We start from the raw sequence: 12,120 nt of genomic DNA on the forward strand, positions 1-12,120 counted from the left end.
CTTGAAAGGAAAGGAAGTAAAAACTGGGTGTCACAGGCAAATTTAATCTAGGTATGTGACTGGGATCCATGTACCAATGACCGCTGCTGACAGGGTGGCCTTGATAGTGGGCAAGCAGCTTTCGTAGGCCTCACAAAGAACATGGACCATGCGGTTCTTCAGGAGGTTCTTGGCCAGAATGCTCTGCAGACCTTTCAGGATGTCCACCCATTTTCTCGTTTCTGTCACACCCTCCGCCAGCACCAGCTGTGAAGCGGCCTTTGCTGGTGAACTCAGCAGAGATGGGGTCACCTGATACAGAAATGGCCACCTCTCCAGGCTGGGTGGGCGTCCCTTCTGGCGTTCCTTCTTTACTCCAGTGGGCTCTGGAATAAATAAACAGCATGAATTTATAAAAATGTTAAACAAAAAGGGGTTTATTGAGCCGATTTAGATCTTGAGCAATTTTTAAAAGTTACTGACCATTTTCTTTTCATGGATTTTAATGAAGAAAGCAAGAAGCATAATCCACCATGATTCATAACTTTTATGAAGAAGAATTTTCCAAGAATTATATTAATAATCAAATTATGATTTTTATCTTTCAGGGGAATACTGAAAACATTATCTTTTAAGGAGAAATTGTGAGGTTACTTGACGTAACCCCGGTTCTCTGATAACATGAGTGAGGTATCTCACTATGGGAACGCCCTCAGCGTGACCGATCGCGGAAGCACCAATGACACCACGTCCGTCGCAGACGGACCAATGGCAGCAGCACCCCGGGAGGCACGCCTCCCTATATCAGGTGCCGCCGCCCACCGGAACGGCCTTCTCTAGCATGCTCTTCCCCGTGCAAGGAGGGGAAAGCAGTGAGATACCTCACTCATGTTATCAGAGAACCGGGGTTACGTCAAGTAACCTCACGTTCTCTTTCAAACATTCGCTCGGTATCTCACTATGGGAAAGATATGGCCAACTCCCGTATTGCATGCTTTCCGAAGTACCTCCGTCCGGACGCACACGTTGCCGAAACAACTCTAATCAGCGGCACCGACACTAAGCACAGCGTGCGCGAGCGGCGGAGCTGTGACGTCGAGTCGGTAAAACCTAATAAATGTGTGTGGCGTAGCCCAGCTAGCAGCAGCACAAATATCACGTACAGAAACACCCCTGAATAAAGCCCAAGAGGTAGCCGTGGCTCTAGTGGAATGAGCCCTAAGCCCCTACGGGGGCGGGAAACCCCGTGCATGGTAGGCCATGCTGATACCCTCCACCAGCCAGCGTGATAACCGCTGAGATGAAATCGGCTTACCTCTGTATGGAGGAGCCCAGGACACAAACAGCTGGTCACTCCTCCTGAAAGCTCTGGTTCTGTCCGTGTAAACCCGCAAAGCACGTACCGGACACAAACAATGCAGCCTCCGATCTTCTTCTGAAGCAAATGGAGGGGGGTGAAAAGCGCTCAGCTCCACAGCGCTACAATTATAAGCAGAGTTAACAACCTTGGGAACAAATGCAGGGTTAGGTAACAGCACAACTCTAGCATCGCCCAGGCCGAAGTTCATACAAGAAGGATGAACAGAGAACGCATGAATCTCACTCACCCGCTTCGCTGAGGACAGCGCGAGAAGCAAAGCTGTCTTGAGGTTCAGGAGTTTCACACTCACTTGTTCCAGAGGCTCAAAAGGAGGTTCTGAGAACATCTGCAGGACCAGGGGCAAGTCCCACGAAGGGACGAAAAGCTGACTAGCCGGCCGGAGCCGGCGGGCGCCTTTCATAAAACGGCGCACGAGAGGATGCTGACCAACAGACGTGTTGTCAAACCCCACGTGGCACGCTGCTATAGCAGCTAGATACACTTTAACAGTGGAAAATGCCCTGCCCTTGTCCAACATGTCCTGCAGGAAACATAACACATCCGTAACCGAACACACAAAGGGCACAACCCGCCTCTGTTCGCACCACTGTTCAAAAACGCGCCACTTGCTGTCATACAGTGTGCGCGTGGATGGAGCCCTGGCACTCTGGATGGTGGTGACATATGCTACCGCGGTTGTATTGTCCGCCGCTACAGTAGAAGCCATGAGCCCCAGCAGGCGCAGGCAGGTCCTGAACTGGACCGCTCTGCCGCTGCTGAACAGACTAACGCACTGTTTTAACGACAGTACGCGTCTCTCGGACAGTGAAGCGCGAAAAGACACAGAATTTATCTGGAGGCCCAGATATTCTACGGTCCGGGACGGAACCAGTGCGCTCTTGGCGTAGTTTATACTGAAACGTCAGAGGGCATGAGCGGGGTCCCGAGGATCTGAGCGGGGTCAGAGCTGCTTCTATGCATTTGCTGAACACACGGGGCGCGAGGCTCAGGCCGAACGGAACCGTGAGAAACTCGTAAGCCACACCGTGGAAACAGAACCGGAGATACCGCCTGTGGGCAGGATAGATTCCGATGTGAAAATACGCGTCCTGCAGGTCCACTGTAGTAAACCAGTCGCCGGGACGAACCGAGCGAAAAAGGCCCTTGTGAGTGAGCATTCTGAATCTGAACTGCCTGAGGTGTTTGTTGAGAACACGCAGATCCAGAATAGGGCGGAGCCCTCCGTCCCGTTTTGGAACCAGGAAATAGCGAGAATAAAAACCCCGCTGCATTTCCTCCATGGGGACGGGCCTTATTGCCCGTTTGCTCAGAAGGGAGGTTATTTCTGCCTCCAAAACCTGAGCGGCATCCCCAGTTGCCAGCGACGAAACCACCCCGTTGAACGCGGGGGGACGTGCCGCAAACTGCAGCCTGTAACCTTTCTCCACCGTCGCCAGGACCCAGGGGTGAACTGCGCATGCGCGCCAGCTGTCGACACGGCGCGCAAGGGGGTTCATCTGCCCCACCAGCGGCGCGTGAGCACCATCTGGTGGAGGCGCAGAGGCATGACACTCTCCGCTTAAGTTTCGTTTTCGTTCGTGCGCCTGCGCTCTCAGCCATAGGCGTGGATGCGGCAGCGCAAGTTTTAATGAACCCCCGCTCCACTCTCAAGCTCGACCGAACAAGCTGAGGGGAGGGCGTAAGAGGAAGCACGGTGTGAACTGGTGCTTTGGTCCTGCAATGAAGCGGGGGAACAAAAGTGGCCGCTGAACATTGAACAGAACGTACTGCCGACGTGCACACCGTCGCCCGTTTTGCTGGGGGAGGGGCGAGTGTGACGTCGGTCAAGGGAGGGGGGAGGCCAGAGACCACGTGGTGCTGGCGACGCCCCTGCTGTGAGGGAAACGAATCCCTAGGTCTGCCGGCGCTTCTTACCGCTGGGGGGAGGAGCCGGGCGGTGCTGTGCAGCGACCGCCGCGTATGACGGCTTTGTCCCCTGTCTGAAGCTGGTAGCCCGGTGTTGAGCTCGGGGTTCAGCTGCCCTCCCCGTGGCCCGCGGGCCAGGTGACCTGAAGTCAGATCGGAAACCCCGGTGTTGAGGCGGGGGTCCCGGGCAAGGGGGGGGAGGGGCGCGCGGCGCCGGCTTGCGAGGCAGACAGAAGTCGAAGGCTTCTCCTTTCTTCTGGAGATCGCACCTCTGCCGCATTGCCTCGACTGTTGGGCCGAAAAGGTTCTTACAGTCCACCGGCGCGTCGAGAAATTCAACCTTCTCCCGGTCGGTGAGACTGGATAAGTTTAACCACAACGAGCGCTCACCCGCGACGGCGAGACCCATTGTACGGCCACAACTCTGAATCGCGCCGCGTGAAGTGCGCAGATTCAGGTCCGAGATCATGCAGATCTCCACCCAGGTCGCTGGATCGGGGTTGCCAGAGTCCAGCTGCTTTCCCAGCTCCTCGAGCAGTTCGGCTTGGTACGCCGTCAGGAGCGAGGTCACGTTAAGCGCCCTGGCGGAAAGCGTGTGTTGGAAAATGTATATAAGTTATCATGCTATTAACCTTTACTACCTTTTTGACATATATATCCCACATGTATTAAACTCTATTAATCCTTTTGACATATATATATATCTCGCATGCATTAAACTATATTAATCTTTTTAATATGCGCACTACATTGAATCATTGGTCTCTTCAGAAACTGGTGGGCTAAAGGCTGTTTGCAGAACAGAATGACCGCGACTTGATAAGAGGAGGCCTGCAGCCGCGGAGAAGCAAGAAAAACAAGAAGACCTTGGCGATGGAGCGTCTACCAAAGAGACAACCCTACATGCAAATTATAAGCTTATTTGGTGTGATCCTGTGATGAATGTACCGCCCTATTATTGAATAAAAAGAGAGGAAGCGGAAGAGACGGCAGAGCTTTTTGGAGGCTGCTGTATTGGTCATCTCTGATCGCTCTCCTTGCAAGTAAAAGAACTCAACTTCTTCGTGTCATTCTTCTCTGGTTTATAAGTGTTGGAACGGCGTACAACTCTAACATTTTATTGGTCCTTCGAGCCGGATTCCAAGACACCAAAGGACTCCAGCGGACGGGACGGATACCAGGAAATCCTTGGCCAAGGCTGACTCCTTAGTAGGGGTCAGAGACAGACCCCTTTGGGGACTGGGAGGCCGACCCGTCGGTTGGGATCTGGAGGTTGACGGAATCTTACGAGTGAGAGAAGGCACGGGGGTAAGTTGACTTCTGTTTAAAAGAAATGGAATGAATGGTAACAAGAGGTTACAAGAGGTTACAAGAGGTAACAAGAGGTTACAAGAGGTAACAAGAGTAACAAGAGGTTACTTAAAGGAAACAAACCCTGGGTATTCTAGACTCTGGCAGGTAACAAAGACAGTTAAATTCCGTGGGGGGGGCGGACCCCTCCCGTAAAGGGTTAAAATCCGCGGGGAGGACGGACTCCTCTGTCAGTGAAAAGGAACGTTCAATAGTAAAATAAGTGATTTAAAACTCATACAGGTGTATGAGAGTGCGCGCGGGTGTGAGTGTGTGGATGAGTGGGGGTGAAAGTCACTAGACGGACACTCCATACAAAACCTCACAGGGAAGGAAACAGCGACCCCTCGTGGACGCAGAGGCAAGGTATTTCCACCCCAAATGATTTGAGGTAGAAGTGAAATACACCACGAGAGGAATTTTGATACGCTGTCCTGTGAACAAATACCAGTGTTTTAGGATACCCCAGGTACGACACACTGGCCCAAATTTAGGTCAAAATGGGTAAGGGATCCAGTAAACCAGATCCGAAAGAAGAACTAAAATGTAAAGACTGGAGGTATGTAGAGCAGATTAACAAAGCCTACGTCGAGCCGTTAAATAAATGGATAACAAAGTACGGGTTTGATGGACAACTGAGATTAAAAAGTCTAATTGAGTTACAGGCAGCCATAAAACATACATGTAAAAATAAGGAGAAGCAAATGAAGCGAGAAGGGGTTGAGGCTTTAATACAGTGGATAAAGATAGCAGGAAAGAGAGAAGAGGGGGAGAGGAAGATAAGACAGGCTAGAGAGAATGCAGCACGTGAGGAGGAAAGGGAGAGAGAGGATCAGGCAGTTAAAGTGATGGAAGTGGAGAAAACTATTCTGTTTCTCCGCAAAGAAGACCATGAAGAAACTGGAAGTAGGGGAAGTCAGAGGGAAGGGGTGCGTAGGGCTGACGAGGAAGGAGTAGGGGAGGAGGGGGCAATGTGCCTGCAGCTCCCCCCCTGTATCTGGATATGGGATATGGCATATCCACGCCATGCACATAGACAAACTGATAAGAACTAAAAGGAAAAGACAAACCTATAAAAAAAAATGACACCTTTTGGGAAAACACTATGCGGGATACAGACACATTTTACCATGGAGGCGGAGGTAGAGGGAGACAGGGAGGATGCAGGGGATGAAGAAGAGGGGGTGTCCAAGGACGAGGGTGGAACACACAGGGCCAATGGAGAGCAGGCTGTTGGTCCTGTGGGAAGGTTGGGCACATAACCAGAGACTGTCTAGCAGGACCGGGAGATAACACGGCATGACTGGAGGAGAAGAATTAGTAGGGAGTAGTAGGGAGATCAGCAAATGGGGGTACAACAATAGTCACTGCTTCTAAACCAGTATGGGTGAGAGACCCCAAAGGAGCATCATGTAAAACGTGTCCATCCTTTTTATCCCAGAATGCCCTGTTAATTTGCTGGGAAGAGACGGCTTACTTAAATTAGGTTTGGCACTCGTCTCCACTCCGTAACAGGTGTGGAGCTCATGCCCTCTGACGAACTACATGTCACCATGTGGTATAAAAACTCTCCTTGGCCTGATCCAATATACGAAAAGAAATTGTCACGACTCACGCCAACAACCATAGTCATTCTTTATGTTTACTCGGACGGGCAAGGACGGGCGGGGGTCGCTTTACCTAGCAATGCTCCGGGTTGGTATCCACTGCACATCTCACTGTATAAAAACAGAGAGAGGAAGTCGTTGGGCACCATAGTTCAAGAAGGTGACAGCGCAACGGATTTGGGCAGACATGTGGGACAAATTAGAGCATAATTTGGAAATGGCTGTATTGGACAATACAGACCAAGACTGGAGTACATCCAGAAACCAGTGACATTTTCTGCTCACTGAAGAAGATGAAGATGAACTAGCACAAATCCCTCAATCATTGTGGTCACAAGGACCGTCTGATGTAGGACTGATAAAAGGAATTTTGCCGGTATAAGGCACGCCAAAACAGAATATCGGCCTTGCATAAGACAATATCCGCTTAAACCTGACACACTAGAAGGCATAACACCAGGGATACGTGACTTACAGCAAGCAGGGGTTATTATAGAGAGAGATTATTCCCCCTGCAATACACCTATATTCCCGGTGAAAAAGCAAGCTCCCTCGGTGGGATGGAGAATGGTGCAGGATCTGCAGGCAGTAAATGCTGCAGTAGTACAGCGAGCTCCGTGTGTGCCTGACGCACACACATTACTAAATTCCTTAAGACCAGATGCGTGAATGTTTACTGTGGTCGACATTAGCAATGCCTTTTTCTCCATTCCCATAGACCCAGACAGCCAATTTTGGTTCGCTTTTACATTTAAGGGGAAACGATACACCTATACTAGGCTTCCCCAGGGCTATTGCGAAAGCCCTACTATATATTCCCAAGCCAGGCATGCCAGCATGTCCAAATTTCAACCACCGGGGGGAAGTCAGATTCTACTTTACGTTGATGGTATATTAGTGGCTTCTCCGAGTCTGGAAGCATGTAAAATTGACACTGTGGCCCTTTTAAATCACCTAGCTATAGAGGGGCTACATAGTTAGTAAAAACAAATTGCAATTGTGGAATCCACAAGTCAAATACCTGGGTCACCATCTCAGTGCAGGCGGCAGAACTATTCTAGAAGAACGGAAAACAGCGGTCCTACAGGCGCCAAAACCAATTAATAAAAAACAAATGATGTCATTCTTAGGATGAACTAATTATTGTAGAAGTTGGGTACCAAATTACGCTGAGATTACTTCCCCACTCACGGCTTTAATTTACACTGAAGACCTGAAAATGACATCACCGCTAAATTGGACGTCAGAAGCAGAAAAAGCTTTTTGTGATATTAAACAGGCGCTGACCTCCAATTTAGCTCTAGCCTTGCCAAATTATAGTAAACCGTTTATACAAATGGTGGACTGCAAAGACAAATATATGACTTCTGTCCTAGGCCGACAACATGGAGACAACCTGAGGCCGATAGCATATTTTTCATCCAAATTAGATAGTGTAGCCCGCACAATGCCACACTGTGTGAGGGCGGTGATAGCAGCGTCGATGGCAGTAGAAGCAAGTGCCGGAATAGTTTTATTCCACCCATTGACCCTTAAGGTCCCACATGCAGTGGCTGCTTTACTACTGCAAACCAATATGATCTTTTTATCACCTGCAAGGCACCTCTCCTGCATGGCCACGTTGCTGTCACAGCCACATCTCACTATCGAACGATGCACCACATTTAACCCAGCCACATTGTTAACTTTACCCGATGACGGAGAATAACACGAACACACAGCTAAATCTAGATTAGATTTAAGTGACCAACCTTGCCTCAGGGTGAGTTAATATTCATCGATGGCTCTTCAAAGAAAAATTATTTGGGAAAAACATAAACGGGCTACGCCATGGTGACAGCAGTGATTAAAGCTGACAACTTACCATCGACTTTTTCAGCGCAAGCAGCCAAAATAATTGCTCTAACTGAGGCTTGTAAATTAATGAAAGGGAAAGATGTTACTATATATACTGATAGCCAATATACATTTGCTCAGTACTGGCGGAATAGGGGAATGGTTACATCTACAGGAAAATACAAGTGCAGGACAGGAGTTCTAATGAGACACTCCAGCCTCTGTGTGTGTGTGTGTGTGTGTGTGTGTGTGTGGGTATGTGCGTCTACACGCATTGGCAGACCTTATCTCTCTGGTATGTGTGTGTGTGTGTGTGTGTGGGGCCTATCTCTCTCTCTCTCTCGTTTTGTTTTGGAACTCTTAGCAATAGATAAATCAGCACAGCGATTTACAACGGGTCTCCACCTTATTCAGATTTAAAGGGAATATGGGAAATATTTTGAATTAACATTTTGTGTATCTTGTTTGTTTGTTTTCTTTTGTTTCTGAGAGTTTTAAAATTAAGTTTGTGAAAAGCTGGGGAAAATATATACATTACATCTAAACTGTGCAATTTTAAATTAATATTGTACTGTTGTATGTACACTTTGGGTTCTTTTTTCTGGGTTTTTTGTTGTTTTATTTTATTTAAGAAGGGAGATTTCCCAACGGCTGCACTGTCTGCCTCTGTTACTGTGTCTTTGAATAAGGTCCATCACACCTACACTGACCTACACTGACACTCACGCTGAATACGAAGACATAACACACTGATACGCATCCCTCTGACAAGTGAATTTTTTTCTTTTCTCATTGTTGATTCTAGTGCAGCCATGTAAAAGAAAAACAGTGGAAGACATATAAAAAAAAAAAAAAAAGGGCTTCACATTTATATTGTACTGTGGATTTTATTTCATTTCATTGTGTTGCCCCAGCCAATGACCGATATGATACTGTCATGGCCAACGCGCCTCCAGCCCGCTAGAGGGCACCTCACCAGCCTGGGAGATGGCAACCCGGAAGAGGAAATGGAAGCGGGCGGTGGCAAGTATAAAAGGGAGGTAACACCAAGGAGACACGCCCGCTCTTTGTATGAGTTGTATGAGTTAAATGAGTTGTATGAGTTTACTCGCCAGAGACGCTAGCTCTCTCACCCACAACCTACGATAATTGAGATTCCCGTAATACGACCTTCGCCTGCCCACGACTTCGAGAATTGCCTGATCCCCTGGAAACCACGAAAGGAACCCCGACCGGAACTTCCTGACTACAACCTCTTCCTGCCCCTGACCTTGAACCTACCTGACCCCTCGGTTAAGACGGGATTCCATGCTCCCCTACCTTTCTGCCGCCCAAGACCTACTCCCGTCCTCCCAAAGATACCGAACCATCCTGAAACCCGCCGTCTTCCGGTTCTCCTCTGCCCCGGTCCTTCCCAAAGATCCCGAACTGACTCCCCGCTGCGTTGCAGCGCGTCCATTACTTCCTCATTCCTCGCCGGCCAGGCGCCCCCGGTCCTCCTGCCCCGCTCGCCCAGTGTCCTCTACCGGTACGACGGCTCATCCCTACGCCGAAAGTATGTCTGCAAGTGCGTCATCGAATTCCCCCTGTGACAGATACTGTATTGTTCTTTATTTAAATGGTAGCATTGGGATGACTACATTATTCTGGTTATATCTTGCGCTGTGCACTTTTTGTTTCCTTGAACCCAGACCGAGAGCATTTAGAGAATAATTATTATTATTATTATTTACAGCAATAGGGTTATTGTCTCAGTTTTGGTTTGGATTTCAGTTGCATTTTTGCTGTTACATTTCCGTTATATTTCTGGGTCGCATTATTAGTGGAAGATGACAAGGACCTGTCATCCAAACTCCTCACATCCATTACTGTAAAACAGTTGTTGTTATTTATTGCCTTTTGTTCCTACCATTGAGTATTTCTTCCAAGGTTCAGCAAGCCTTTAACTGCCCTCACTCATTATAAATCGATGTCTTCTCAGGTGCTGTGGAACCCTGATGCAGAGCAGGCCCTCTTAGCTTTAAACAGACTCCCCACCCACATTAGGCCTCCAAAATTGTGACCGTCTCACCTCTGTTCTCCTTCACTATGTCCTGAAGCTGATTTTTCATGCATTCTTTTTTTATTTATTTTTGGGAGGTGCAAATTTTTGTGTAAAGACGAATCGGGTGCGTAACGGATGTTGGATGATACTGCTGTAGTAGTCTTTGATTTTCAGCATGACTGAGGATGTGTTTCTACGCGGGTTTTTGATGCAATTTGGATGTTACCTTATCGACAACTGTTAATTTCATTTTTTATTATTTACAATTTTTTAGAAAAAAAAAAAGATGGGCTGCGATTTTGAGCCATGGGAAAACACATATCTCAACAGGGGGGTTGGTGGTACAGCTACATATGGCTTTAGCCTATATAAAAAAAATTAAAAAAAATAATTGATACATGCTTGATGTGGTAAAAACAACAATTGGCTTCTTTAAGTGGAGCAAGCAGCTATTGTCACTCAACAAGATTGCGTGCTTTGTATGGGGCCATGACCATTATTACAGGTAAAACCAGCGGTTATAACTCAACCAGATTGTCGTTGCAGAAGTTGGGATCAAGTTTGGGATCAGGTTGTTTGATCGATTGCCCACAAACACCACCGGGTTGTGTGTCTTAGTAACCCTTTTATTACCAGTGTCCATATATCCAACAACAATAAGTAACCTATTATTCAAAATAGACAGCCTGGTGCCTGCAGACTGGCACCAGACGAAGCGGTCAACCCCGCCCTGGGAGAAGCTAACAGATCCAACTTACATAGATGCAATTGGGGTTCCCAGGGGGGGTGCCTGACGAATATAAAATAGCAAATCAAATAGCAGCAGGATTAGAATCAACCTTGTGTTGGTGGTGTACGATTAATAAGAACGTAGACAGGATCAACTACATCCATTACAATGTTCAGAAATTAGGAAATTGGACACAAGACGGTTTTGAGGCCGTGCATGGGCAATTATCCGCCACTTCCCTAATGGCTTTTCAGAACAGAATAGCGCTTGATATGCTCTTGGCTGAGAAAAATGGGGTTTTGCGCCGTGTTTGGAGAGCAATGCTGCTCGTTCATACCAAACAACACAGCTGCAGGAGGCAGTCTGACATTGGCCATTGACGGCCTGCGCACCCTCAACCGGAAGATGAAGGAGCATTCAGGGGTGGAAACTACGATGTGGGATTCCTGGATGAATGTATTCGGGAAATACAAAGCCCTAGTTCAATCTGTTTTAACATCTATGGCTGTATTTGCAGCAATTCTGACCTTGTGTGGATGTTGTTGTATTCCTTGTCTGCGCAGTCTTGTGAACCGTCTCATCACTACGGCCTTATCACCCAGGGAGGTTGATCCCACACAGTTATACCCGCTCTTGGAAAATAAAATCCACGATGAGGGCTTTGAGATGTCCATGGAGCCCAGTGACTTACAGTTGAGCCAACTGTTCTGAGAATCTATCTTCGAGAATTGAAGCAACATCCCTTTGAGTGTAAATGTATTGCTCAGTTTATGAACTAATAGTCGAAAATCCTACCGGAAGAGGTTATTAGGGAAGTACTATAGAAAAAAAAAAAAAAAAAAAGTTCAATACATGATAAACAGGGGGGAAATATTGGGGGACATATGCTTGACTCATTATGTTTTAAATGTATTTTTTGTTGTTTTAATTCTGAATTTCCTGAATTTATCAGGCTTTTTTGTTGTTTTAATTCTGTATTTCCTGAATTTATCAGGCTTTTTGTTGTTTTAATTCTGAACTTCCTGTATTTATCAGGCAAGGTGCTGTTTGGATAAGGCTGGAAACGACGTTCGGAAATATGGTGACTTATGGTGATAGGATGGTAGAATATGGATCTCTCAGCAGACTTGAATCTGCTGATTCAAAGAAAAAAAAAAAAAAAAAAAAAAAAAAAAAAAGGAGCAGCGTTTTGAATCGGCAGGGTAGCATTTATTCTGTCCTCTCCTGAACAGCGACACCACGTTTTTGTTCTCTTGAATGCTTGGTTGGTTGCATTGTGGTTTCGATT

This window comes from Denticeps clupeoides, unplaced genomic scaffold, assembly GCF_900700375.1.
Source record: "Denticeps clupeoides unplaced genomic scaffold, fDenClu1.1, whole genome shotgun sequence".
Lineage (NCBI taxonomy): Eukaryota > Metazoa > Chordata > Actinopteri > Clupeiformes > Denticipitidae > Denticeps > Denticeps clupeoides.